Source organism: Pogoniulus pusillus, chromosome 12 (genome assembly GCF_015220805.1).
Source record: "Pogoniulus pusillus isolate bPogPus1 chromosome 12, bPogPus1.pri, whole genome shotgun sequence".
Classification (NCBI taxonomy): domain Eukaryota; kingdom Metazoa; phylum Chordata; class Aves; order Piciformes; family Lybiidae; genus Pogoniulus; species Pogoniulus pusillus.
In genome coordinates, this window is record NC_087275.1 from 27,154,041 (window position 1) to 27,167,847 (window position 13,807).

Below are 13,807 nucleotides of genomic sequence, written 5' to 3' on the forward strand. Positions count from 1 at the left end.
TCAAGTACTGTAAGGATATTCACTTTTGATAGCCACAAAATACTGAGTGTTAGAAGATTTCTGGCTTTAGAAACAGATGAAAATCGATGATGAGAAGAACAGGCGGGACAGGACAGGTAGGAAAGAAAGAGGACAGAAATATTTGTCATCCAGAGAAGGGCGACAAAGCAGGTGAAAGGCTGAGGGAGCTGGGGTTGTTTAGCCTAGAGAAGAGGAGGCTCAGGGGTGACCTCATTGCTGTCTACAACTAGCTGAAGGGACATTGAAGCTAGGTGGGGGTTGGCCTCTTCTCCCAGGCATCCAGCAATAGAACAAGGGGACACAGTCTCAAGTTGTGCCAGGGGAAGTATAGTCTGGATGTTAGGAGGAAGTTCTTCCCAGAGAGAGTGATTTGCCATTGGAATGGGCTGCCCAGGGAGGTGGTGGAGTCACCGTGCCTGGAGGTCTTCAAGAAAAGATTGGATGAGGCACTTGGTGCCATGGTCTAGTTGACTGGATAGGGCTGGGTGCTAGTTTGGACTGGAAGATCTTGGAGGTCTCTTCCCAACCTGGTTGATTCTATGATTTCTGTTTTACATGAATGCAATGAGTTCCTTTAAGAAGTTAGCTATCTTATATTAATATACCTGTTTTAAAGCAGCAAGGTACTTTTATTTTTCTTTGCCTATAGCAAATTTCAGTTACAGAAATATGTGGCAGCTGAAATTAAACTTGATGCACTAACCAAAGGGCATCTGAAACACTAATTAGAATTATTCTGACAGAATTTTCTAAAACACAGTAATTTATTTCTTTCAAAAGTGTAGTAACCTTTACTTTTGGCATGCTGCTATAATGTGGTAACTAACATCCCAGTTTTCTCCACAGAGAAGGCGAAATAATTAATGCATATCCTTATCAGAGAATGTTTTAATCTTTTAAATAATATTGATCTATATAATACATGTGTAATGAATACATAAAGAATATCTGTGAATTTCACTTGTAAATTTCATATGAAATTGCAGTCTCTGTGAATTTACATGGATTTAAAAGCTCATACACTAGCACTTGTGCAAAAATCAACTGTTAAAAGAAGTCTCTTAAGTTTACAGTTAAAGAAAGATTAAATGAATGGAGAAGAAGTGTTAACCTTTAACCGTGTCACAAAAGTGGTTCTATGAGGGTAACGAAGGAGCTTGCAAAGTAGAAATTCTCACATATTATTATAGAGAACATCAAAAAAACAGTAGAACTTTTAAGACCCATCTATATATAATTGGGTTTGATGACGGGTAGATTAAAACTTCTATCACTCTTAACACTACATCTGTATTTGTAAGTGACCATTTTTGGACCTAAAGATCAACTGATGGAACACAGCTCACATATGCTCAGCAAAATTCTTACTTTCCAAAGAAGGTAATTGCACTGAAAATATTTGTTGCTGCATTTGTGCATATATTCAGTATACACATCTATATATTTTTTTTTAGTATACATATATATATTATATACATATATAATATTTATATTCAGTGCTTATATTCTGTGCACATTCAGTATACATTAGCATATTCTTCAACCTAGGCAACAGTGGCTAACATTCTGTTAGGTATCCTTTTTATCATAAATATTAATGTAAAAAAGGACCACTAAACCAAGCCTTCATAGACTGTTAAAATATTAAAATGTTATATGAAAGACCTGTTCTACAGAAATAGATTGCATGCTGACTTCGACTAGACAACTATTTGTTGTCTGTCAGAAACAGACATAGAATTAGTATAGAAGATACTGTTCTGATCCAGTCAGACCTGTTTCTGAATTATTCCCTCCTTGAACTGCAGCACACCTTTCTCAAAACCAAACAAACAAGCCAAGGCCATACTGGTTTCTAGCTTCCAGGTAAGGGCAGTCATCCACTTCTTGAGGTAAATAACAGCTGAGTTAAAAACCTGCACATTTTTCTTTGGCTGAGTTTGCCAGTGCATTGTTTGGCAAACTAGAGAGAACTTCAATACTGCATTAATAGATAGTAATCGAGTTTTCTGCTAAACTCTTGTTTGTTAACCACCAGTACTGTTGTTTTAATTTGAACAAGAGTGCAAATACAAAGTATCTAATTAGTATTAGTTTAAAAAAACAATTATAGTTGTGGTCAAAGCAATTATTTTTGCAGTCTTGATAATGTGGTTATCTTTTATCACAAGCTTATTTTGGCTGAGTCAGCTAATCAGAGTCTAAGTAGGTGGCAAATGTTCGTATTATGGAAGGTGTAGTTGCTTTTGCATTGTCTCCTTAATAGAATGTTTAAGGACATGTGCAAGCACTTTGAAATGCTTTTATCCTAATTCAGCCATCCAAACTTAATATACTTAAACCTTTTAGGGATATACTCTTCTGAATATGTGGATATAGACCTATATTTTACACTCTGAAATGGCTTTGCCTACGGCATCAACAATCTGTGGAGTTCCAGAGTTATGGCTAAAAGTAGTTGTGCAAGTACTGACCTTTATTTCCTCCTACTGACTTGTTTTGCTGAGATTTGTTTACTTCACCAACAAGAGGAATAGAGAACCCTGGAAGGGAGGATAACAAGTGAGGCTTCATGAGTTGCTTGGCAGCCTAAGAAGATAGCTTCAGAAGCTTTTTCTCTTGATATATCTGGATTTTCTTTTCCTCACAGTCCTCTTTAATCCCACTTCTAAGTATGATAGGACTCCCAAGGCATCAAGAATATTGATTATATATTCCCAGAACTTTTACTTATAAGGAAGAACCCCAGAAGGCTTCAAAGGACTGTTAGATTCAGAAGTCATGTTTCAGTCTAACAGGACTAGAATAATAGAGCTTTTTTAAATATATAAAAAGAAACTTGGTAAGACAGATTAGAAATAAAAGATTTTCCACCACAATCTACCACTACTGTGACTAAAATAAAATTAGTATTCTGCAATCTATTAAAGTCGTGGTGACATAGACAAAATTGCATCATTAGGTAACATGATTTTTTAGAATCCCAAATATGTAAAAAGTGGAAAGTTTGTTGTCTAGCAATGCAGAGATGAAGAAAAGCTAACAAATAGGCTAGTGCTAATAGGCAGTTGCTTGCTGCTATTTTTTAACAGTTACTACACATTGATTGCTGTGGTGTTTAGTATTTTAAATCTGTTTGTCTTGGTATGTTTGTCAAGTCAAAGTTTCTAAGGTCAGAAGCCCATTTTTTGATTGTAGAATTAATCTTATTAAATCAGTCAGAGAATCTATTAAGTAGCTTGGATCAAATGATGTGTCAAAGAGCATGTTTTATCCTTTGTGTATTTCATTTTAATCTATTTTACACACTGGAACATAGAAGGTTTTACCTCAACATGAGGAGAAACTTCGTTACAGTGAGGGTGATGGAGCACTGGAACAGGCTGCCCAGGGGGGTTGTGGAGTCTCCTTCTCTGGAGACTTTCAAAACCTGTCTGGTGTGATCCTTCTTGGCAGGTAGGTTGGATTTGATGATCTCTGGTGGTCCCTTCCAACCTCTAAGGCTCTGTGATAGCACATGTGAAAGATTCATAGAAAAAAAGATTTATTAGCAGAAGAAAATGCAGATGTTTACCCAACCCCATTCCATAATCCTCTATATTGTTCTGATGAAACATGCTGCACAGTGTTTAAAACTTCCAGAAATACTTTGCCACTACAACTATTTACTCTTCCAACATCAAATGGCCTGTAATGCTGAGTTTGATTCCTGTTCCCATATGGTTGAGAAGGAACTGAAGATGCTGTATTTCAGCCTCAACAGAAAACCCTACTCTGAATGTTCTGTATCTGATGATGGTGTTCCTTACTTTTGAGAGCTCAAAATCTTTAAGATGGAAGGAAGGAATTTTAGAGAGGACACCAGAGATTGGAGTGAGGTAATAGTGACTGTCCCTCCTCCTCCTCCTTTCACCTTAATCAGCAAACCATCTCTTGTGGCACAAGGTTAAAACTGCTTTCTGGGAATTCCTCCAGTCTTTGTCTCAGCACTGCTATTTCCTCTGGAAGACAGTTTTTCAGGGGAATTGTGATAGTTGTGGCCCCTCCTGCGCTACTCTATACACTCACCTCTCCTGCACTACTCTATACAACCTCAAGGGTTTTGCCTATACTGCTAAAGAAGCTTCAGACTGTGTCTGGGTGTAGTATTTATGCCTGTCCATGGTAGTCATTTGCCCTAAATTTAAAATAACATACTGTGTTTATTTTTTGGCAGATAAAAATAGATAATCCTTTAAAAAGTAAATAACATTTTATTCTTAAAAGTAACTTGTGTTTGCATTTTATTCATGATAGGCTTTGAATGACAATGGAAAAGCTGTCAACTCTTGACAATCACTCATCCTATACTTGACAGCCTCCAATTAGAACATAAGAGAAGTGCATGGCTAAAGAGTAGCAAACATGACTCTAGGCACATAAAAGAAAAATCACCCACATGAGAGAATGAAAGCACCAACTGTACATTTTTCTTCCTCTAGTCTTCGTTTGTCAGTCTCTGCTTGACAAGCTAGACCAGAGAAGTCAGAGATTAACTGTTCATTGATTCTTCTACCTTTTCATTTTGCTATCACTCTTCTAAATAAGTCCTTTTCATACGCAATAAAAGTTGGCATGGTTTGTCCACATGAGTGCATCAGGCATATGTACCTCAAATATTTGTCTTGTATTTTTGGGTCTGTGTTTGGTTTGGCAAAAGGTTGACCTGTGAAATTTTATGATGATGAAATTTTGTTTGATTATTTAAGCTACTCAGATTTTCAGGGCATTATTAAGATTTGCAGTAAATGTGAACTTAACTCACAGAACTTAGAGCTGTGTATTCTGTGCATAAATCATTACTCTTTTTGTGTGACTTTGAGAAACAACCTGCCCAGTGTTTTCTTTGTGAGGTTCGATCATTTCAGTTTTAAACAGTCTGTATGCAAACCTCTCCTAAAAACCTTTGTTGCAAGTGCAAGAACATTAAACTGTATTACCTGCAAATGGATTGTGAAAATGCAGAAAAGCTTTCCCAATGAGTAATCCTTGTGAATTGTTTAATCTGTAACAGATTTCACAGTGTAGGGATAGACTGCAAACAGATCTGTGTCTTCTTCTCTGACTATTCTGCTGGGTTTGTTATTACCTCTTTAGTATTACACACCAGAATTAATACAGGATCTGCAGTCAAGGTGCAACAGAAGCAGCTTTTTTATCCTATGTCCTGTCCAGCCCCAAAATATTCTGAATCATATCCAGTCTCAAAGAATTCTTCTTACTGAGACTTTTCACAGTTCAGCAGGATGATTAACTGTGCTTTATCAATGTATGACCACCACAGCCAAATTCTTTTCATATGCCATATCTGCAGGTCATGTCTTTACAGCTAACCTATCTTCAGTAGCTCTAGGAAATTTCCTTTTCAGGAGACAGATGTAATGGATAGATACTGAATTGTTGTGTGGGGAATAAAAATAACTGCATTTCATATCCTGTGGATGTACAGATCATGAATTTCTGAAGGCAAGGAGGAAAATCTGATTTGGAACAAAAACACACTTTCACTCAGCAAATTGGTGGAGACTCCTGTTTCAGGCACTTTGTTGACGTGGCTTAAATTCTTGGACCCTCTCAGTTACATTTCATTGTGAAAGATTTCCTTTATCTTTTTCTTTTATTCTCTTTCCCAGTCCCAGGAATCAGGGAGCATAGTGAAGAAAACCACCACCAGGTCTTAACAGGCACAACGTCTGCATATTTAACAAACTGCACAAAGACTGTGCTCATAGGTTTAGAAAGTAGTTATCAGCTCTAAAATGGAATTATTGCACTTTCAGAATGCAATGTAGTGGTGTTTTTTTTTTCCCCCATGAAATTGTTTCTCCCCTCAAATTTGTTAACAGTTGTTCACATAGGTCAAGAGCTGCAGTCGTATCCATTTTCCAGTTTCTCATTAAAATCAGATGATGCCATTTTGCACATTTCACTTGGAAAAGCTGGATGAGTCTCACAATATTCCTCTCCCCAACTAAGACAGCTTCTAACACTGTTTTGGGCTTGTACTTTGTGTCTCACATGCTTAAAACATCAGTGATTTAAGGTAATGGCAAAAAGAGTGGCTATTCTATTTATTCACTAAATTGTCATATTTAGAGGTAGGTGCATACAATTGCTTGTCTGCTACTTGCAGCATAGAATAGAATAGAATCATAGAATCAACCAGCTTGAAAGAGACCTCCAAGATCATCCAGTCCAACCTAGCACCCAGCCCTGTCCAATCAACCAGACCATGGCACCAAGTGCCTCATCCAGTCTTTTCTTGAAGACCTCCAGGGATGGTAACTCCACCACCTCCCTGGGCAGCCCATTCCAATGGCAATCACTCTCTCTGGGAAGAACTTCCTCCTAACATCCAGCCTATGCTTTCCCTGGCACAACTTGAGACTGTGTCCCTTTGTTCTATTGCTGGTTGCCTGGGAGAAGAGGCCAACCCCCACCTAGCTTCAATGTCTCTTCAGGTAGTTGTAAACAGCAATGAGGTCCCCCCTGAGCCTCCTCTTCTGCAGGCTGCACACCCCCAGCTCCCTCAGCCTCTCCTCACAGGGCTGTACTCCAGGCCCCTCACCAGCTTTGTTGCCCTTCTCTGGACACCTTCCAGCACCTCAACATCTCTCTTGATTGAGGGGCCCAGAACTGGACACAGCACTCAAAGTGTGGCCTGACCAGTGCTGAGTACAGGGGAAGAGATTGTCACTAAGCTTCTACCTAGGTCACTAATGGAATGGTCCTGCATTTGAATTACCTTTTTTCTGAATATTTTTTGTTTGCTTGTTTCTTTTGTATTTTCTTGCTGTTTTTGTTTTTTATAAAACCCTAAGTAATTGCAGAACTTAACTTGGATGTTCACAGGTGTCCCAGTTTGAGGCCATGAGCTACCTGGGACTGGGACAGAAATGACTTTTCCCCCTTTCCAGGAGTAAGAATGAGGACAGTGCACACTGATTGGGAGTTTAAAGAGAAATCCTATTCCCAAGAGCATCTATACAAAAGGCAAGCAGATAGAATAAGTACAAAATTCATCAGGCCCAAACTGGCCTTCTGGAATCCTCCAGCCCTTCCACTCTCAGTCAGTCTGAGAACAGGCTGAAACTGCCCTCCCCAGCGGGGGCCTACAGGGCCTCAGTAGGCTGCATGATGCAGCTCCGTGATTCCCTGCCGGCTGGTAGCCATCTCCCTGACAGACCATGAGGTAAGGAATGTGTGCTGTTCCTGGAGAGAAGGGAGGGGAAAGGCAGGAAGGAGAAGGGAAGGGGATCAGTTAGGCACTGCCTTTTATGCTGTGATAACAGAAGATGGAACAGAATAGCAACATTAGAATATCCTGGGACGAGCAGGGCCATCCTCTGGGGCCTTTGTCCCTGTGGTTTTGTTAAGGGAGGCCCAGGGTCCCTCAAACTACCACACCAGAGCAAAGTAAAATATTCAGGGAAGGCATCAAACCTTTTAATTGCCCCTGTAGAAAAGAACAGAGCTACAAGCTCTTCTCTTCATGATTTTTGTCAAGTTTGCTTAAAGCCTTTAGTCAAGATGTTTAAATACTACCAACTGCATTTCTGTCTGGTGGATTAGGTCCTACCTCAGTGTGACCACAGGAATGTTCATAGTATGTCCTAGATGTATTCTGGTGATGTACAAATCCCTGTAGTGAGTACTGAGTCTGCCATTGACTGCACTGTCATGAAGACCTGAGGCTCACTGGTGTGTAGCTGGACTTAGTTTTCTCTAAGCATTTATTTTCCTGATGGTTTAGCTTGTTAGTCTGTTTCATAAATGGTGTGGTCAGCAGGAGCAGGGAGGTCATTCTGCCCCTGTACTCTGCTCTGGTTAGACCACACCTTGAGTACTGTGTTCAGTTCTGGGCCCCCCAGTTTAGGAGGGACATTGAGATGCTTGAGCGTGTCCAGAGAAGGGCAACGAGGCTGGGGAGAGGCCTTGAGCACAGCCCTACGAGGAGAGGCTGAGGGAGCTGGGATTGGTTAGCCTGGAGAAGAGGAGGCTCAGGGGTGACCTTATTGCTGTCTACAACTACCTGAGGGGTGGTTGTAGCCAGGAGGAGGTTGCTCTCTTCTCTCAGGTGGCCAGCACCAGAGCGAGAGGACACAGCCTCAGGCAGTGCCAGGGGAAATTTAGGCTGGAGGTGAGGAGAAAGTTCTTCACTGAGAGAGTCATTGGACACTGGAATGGGCTGCCCGGGGAGGTGGTGGAGTCGCCGTCCCTGGAGCTGTTCAAGGCAAGGTTGGATGTGGCACTTGGTGCCATGGTCTAGCCTTGAGCTCTGTGGTGAAGGGTTGGGCTTGATGATCTGTGAGGTCTCTTCCAGCCCTGATGATACTGTGATACTGTGATAAATGGAATTGCATAGAACTATAAGTCATAAGAAGAAAAATGGAGTCACTTATCTAGAATTCAAAGTGTTGACGACCTCTTCCGTTTCTTTACTTGTGAGTTAAAAATGAGTTGCTCAAAACCTCACCCTTTATTGGTAGCAGCTAAAATATTTGGGAATGGTACCCCAAAAGATAGGTGTGGATATTTCAGAGAGCCTTGCTGGAACTTCTTGTGTACATGAATAAGAAAACAGACCTCAGAGAATTGTGGTTACAAAGAAAAGAAAGACAAGAAAAATGTGATTTTATAAGTGTCATTCTCTATCACCAAGTCAAATGTATAGGGGGATTAATATCTGATTATTTGGAAAGAAGTTGTTTGTTTGTTTTAAATCAAAATCCTCCAAATTGTATTAGATTTTTACATTTAACATGTTTGCATGTCTAACTGTGCTGCTTTGTCTCGATCGCTAAAGTGGAGGGGTAACGGCTGAGTGTTCCTGCTTTCCTGTGAATAAATTATCTTCTTGAATCATTTAATGTACCATCCTGATAAAAAAATAGGTCAACATGACTTTTAAAACAACTCACTATTAATTTCAATCTTTTTTTTTAATTAGTTTTCCTCTTCTACCAAGGCTTCCAGCTCTTCTTTGCTGCCCTTACTATGTGCATTAGTGTACATACACTTCAGTTGTGCATTAGTGTACATACACCCTCAGCCTCCTTTGGTTTGTCTCTTTGTAGCTTCTCCTACAGCTCCTGCAAAACTGTTCCATGGGCATAGTATCATTGGGAAATTAATCCCAACAATTTTAACAACATTACTGGAGAAGGTGAATCAGTGCTTATGATGCTTAATATGGAGCAATCCACAGTATCATAGTATCATAGTATCATCAGGGTTGGAAGAGACCTCACAGATCATCGAGTCCAACCCTTTACCACAGAGCCCAAGGCTAGACCATGGCACCAAGTGCCACGTCCAACCTTGCCTTAAAGTGCCCCAGGACGGCGACTCCACCACCTCCCCGGGCAGCCCATTCCAGTCTGAAAGGCTGCATATACTTTTATAGACAGTTGTTTGGGCCTCTGAGTATATGGGCAGCATATGTCAAACAGCTTGTCTGTGTCTGCTAAGATAGTTACTGTATCTTGAAATAACATATGCCAAGCCACTAAACTTTCTCTTCCATTGGCATACGCACCAGAGGTTTAGTCAATATATTGGTTTCAGCTAGGGAATATGAATTCTCTAAGTTCTGAGCTGTAACAACAGACTTTCGTAGTCCAGATGGGGCTGTAGAGAAGTCCCTGCCACTTCTTCAGTCTGTGGATTTAACAGGTTGGACTGATGTGTTGTTGGAAATGTAGAAGCCAGTGTGGCATGTGCAGCAATAGGACTTCATCACTTTGGATGCCCTGAAAATTCATCTATAGATGAGATTCCACAGGGGAAAAAAAAAATTGCCTCTCATTTTCATAGTTTTATACATTTTTTTGAGAAGCAACAGTTCCCAATGATCATTTATTTTAATTTGATCTGTGGATGAAAGGTTCAGAATGTTTATCACCCAGCCCAGAGTTAGCATTCTGATTCCTTTCACAGGCAGTTCACAAACTGTGCACTTCCACTAGAGTCAGCTCTGTCTCCCAGAGACAGTTCCTCATCCACCCTGCAGGTGTTTTCTCACAGTGAATAAAGCAAATGTGGCAGAGAGGTCAATGAACTCCAGTGAAGGCTTTTAAGAAGCTGTGGCCTTGGCATTCTCTGAAAACTGATGGACACGAGCATGGACAACTCCTATCACCTTTAGCAGTAGCCTGGCCTGTGCAATCCAGAGCACACATCAGGCCCTGCTCTGGGAGTATGTTATCCTTCTGGAATGTACACAGACTGGACAATAACTGTAAACTCTGTTGTAAACCATTGGAGGCCATGTTACAGTTGTTACCCTTTTGTTCTCTTTGAGAAGTGAATGATGGAGCAGTACTCTGAAACTACTCTCTGGCCTGTCAACTCATATTAATAGGGTGTCACCTAGCAAATGGATTTGAAATTGCTGGAAACTTGCTCACTGGGCAGAATTCATCAAGGTGCTATCCCATCAGGCAGAGAACTGGACAAAGAGCAACTTCAAGGTTATTGCAGTGATTTAATGTCAGATGTGCAATTAGTTTATTTTGGGATGTTTTCAGATGATGTTGGAATTAATGTGTGGCAATCAAAAAGTAGTTGTGGCTGTAATGAGTATCTTTTAGTTTCAATACTGTCCAAAAGAATGACAATATATTGAGAACTTTTTTTTTCCCCCTGGATTCTTATCTCTGTTCTTATTTCCACATAAATCTCAAATGAAGCCTCATGGTATGTTGGATAGAATTGCACCATTCATTTTGGTTTAGGTCAAGACAATTGATTTTGAAAGATCAGACTACTCAAAAGTAGTTCATGTAACTCCAGAAAATTGTAGAGCAGAAGAAATTGGTGATTTAACAGCTATATTATCTGGCTATTGAAAATGATACCTGTATTCTATCCATAGAACAAATGTCTTTTGCATCCATAAAGAAGACCTCTTCAAATGTTTATATAGCATGTATAAATGGGATGTCTTAGTTTCTTTCTGGTGTTGTGTAGTCTACTGTTAGCATAAAATGAAAAGAAAGGAAAAATGTTCTGTTTGGTCATTCTCTTCCATTTTCTCTGAACTTTAAAAGGGAAACTAGCCTCTGTGTGTGCATGTATATAGTAAATTACAGTTCAAATTTCCATATAGAAGGTAGAGTACAAATAAATATTGAGCAGCCACATGTTGTTACAGCTACAGGTCTTGAGTAGTAACTCCTGCTATGAATAGTCCTTTTAATTAGTCTGTAGTGCTTTCCCTAGTGAGGTGCTTCAGGGTTTGTATTTCAGTTCCTGGTGGCGGAACTTGATGGTTATTGTTAATGGCTGTTATTAGAGACCTAGTCAGATCAAATACATGACAAAGCTTAGGAGAGCCTCCTGAAAGAGTCTCTGCTTTTTCTCAAGTCTAGAAAATGTTCATGGGGACTTGTAAAGGTGAGCTAAGTGCTCAGGTTCCCTTCGTCCTTGTTACAGCTGCTGAGACCGCCAGGGCCATTAGAGGGCTTCCCTTGAGGAGCCTTCAGGGCAAGGCCTGGTAGCTTGGACCTACCCCAGCCAGAAGCAAAGCAGAACACCTCAGAACATCTCCAGCCCCAGAGCTTCCAAGCACCTTCCTAGGGATGGGTCAAGGCTGAACTAGGACATGATCCCACAGGTTGGCCCAGCTCAGTAGAGTCCATGGCTGGGCAGGATTGTGGGGAACTGGAGACAAGCCAGGGCTGCTCTCATAGCAGTCCACAGTGGAAACCAAAGGTCTGTGATAGTGGAAGATTGAGAAATATTTCTTCAAAGGCACATCCGTGCTGCAGGTTAAACCAGCAGTATAGGTGCACCCACAGATTTGGATATTCTTGGACTCTGCAGGGAGATGTAATGTGCTTTTCATGCTACTGATTTTTTTTATGGTAACTGATGGTGTTGCAATAGAAGTACTTGTGGAATAGCACAACAGAAAACATTGTCAAAATACTGCAGATGCTTAAAAAAACAAAAACAACCAAAAAAACCCTCACCACCCCCCCACTAAACAACTATTAAAATGCCTATGTTTCATCAAGATAGGCAGAAATTTACCTTCATTAACACTCAATTATTTGTTTCTTTATATGGTGAGTAGGGAAGTAGCTAACATAGCTTTGAAATGGAAAGAAAATAGGACTTTAATGAGGGAGTTATTAACAAGCTAATAAAATTCCATCCCCTCAGTATCCCAATTTGTGGCACATTACCTTTTTTATACAGATTCACAGATTGCACTGGGTTGGAAGGGACCCTTATAGGTGATCTTGCCCAACACAGGAGCAGGGTCACCTCTCACCAGATTAGTCTGCCCAGGGCCACATTGAGTCTGATCTTGAATGTCTCCAGAGACAGGACTTTAACCACATCCCTGAGCAACCTGTTTCAGTATTTTACCACTCTCATTGTAAAGAACTTCTTCTTTATGTCCAGTGCTCTGTGAATCCTTACAGTTATATCTCCTCAATATCAAAAAGTATAAGAAGTTATGAACTGCAACCATGTTTCACATATCATTGCAAGAAATCAGAGATTTAACTCAATTAATTAGCTGTTGAAAAACAGTGTTTTAAGAGAGGGAAAAAAAAACACCCTGGAGATGATAATGAATTTATCAACACTTTGTCATTTTACTGATTGTCCATGTAGCTTTGCAAGTAAAATTTCAGACAACAGTGGAGATAAGCTTTCAATGTTGACTTGAAATAGAGGACAATGGCCCCTTTCTGAGAATTTAAGAGGTTTATTGCAGAGCAAATAGTAGATTTCCACCAATAAAATAATGTATCTGATCAGATAGTGAAAAGCCTGACACACAATATTATTTGCTGTCACACTAATAACTGAAATTGTGGACAGACACGCAAGCTGGAGAGTCAATGGATAGTCTCCCATTTTAATTAGGACAAAGTAATCAAGCTATAGAATAGGTGGGAGAAGAGAGGAAATCAAAACCAAAACAACCAATTATTTTTCTTGTCTCAGATAGTTCTGGGATTTTTATGTTTGAGAGGTTGAAGGTATTCGGGGTTATGTTACTTGCAAAAATACATCAATATGAATCTTTGAATTCCAGCTGTAGTTAAGTAGTTTCTCTTTTCTTTTACATTGTAGAGTGATTTTTTCCCCCCTTTTTTTTTTTTGCTTTTTAGTTTCCTACATGTAGTGCTTCACTCATTATTTATCTGGTCAGTGCCTCATGAAATGAAGCTGTTTTATGTTCAGAAGGGTCTCTTTGAGTTGCCTAACATTAGCATATGAATCACACACCTATTCATGTTAGAAAGCCAACATTTCCAGAGACTATGCTGTTGCTAATTCAGTAGGGTGTGATTGGTAATGGTAGATGTCTCCTTGTACCTTTAGGAAATATTACTGCCTCTGTGCTTTTATTCTGAATTCAGTAGTGCAAATGTTATGCTGTATATTTACTAGTTTGTTACTACTAGTAGTAGTTTCTATTCATATTTTTCATCTTCTTAAATTCAGTATCACTGTCACATCTCATGATAGAGTTTAAATGCCATATATTGTATTAAGAAAATGTTAACCAGTGACTTTTCATCCACTGGTAATGTACAACAGACAAAAGGACAGAGCTGCTTAAATGAGACTTTTCAAGCCTGTGTTGGATTTATAATGATTTTATTGAAAACTTAAGGATGAAGGGACCTATTGCTGTTTGTTTTGTTTGCACTACTCTCTTGCATCTGTCTGTTTTTGTTTTTTTCTGGTGACCTCTTTGTCCTGAGCTGCTATTATCCAT

The 13,807-nt window shown here is 39.8% G+C and overlaps 1 protein-coding gene across 22 annotated transcripts in view; it reads left to right on the forward strand.

Annotated features, from left to right (window-relative positions):
- DMD (dystrophin) overlaps positions 1 to 13,807 on the forward strand; it is a 1,274,903-nt gene that overhangs the window by 867,628 nt on the left and 393,468 nt on the right. The window lies entirely within an intron of this gene.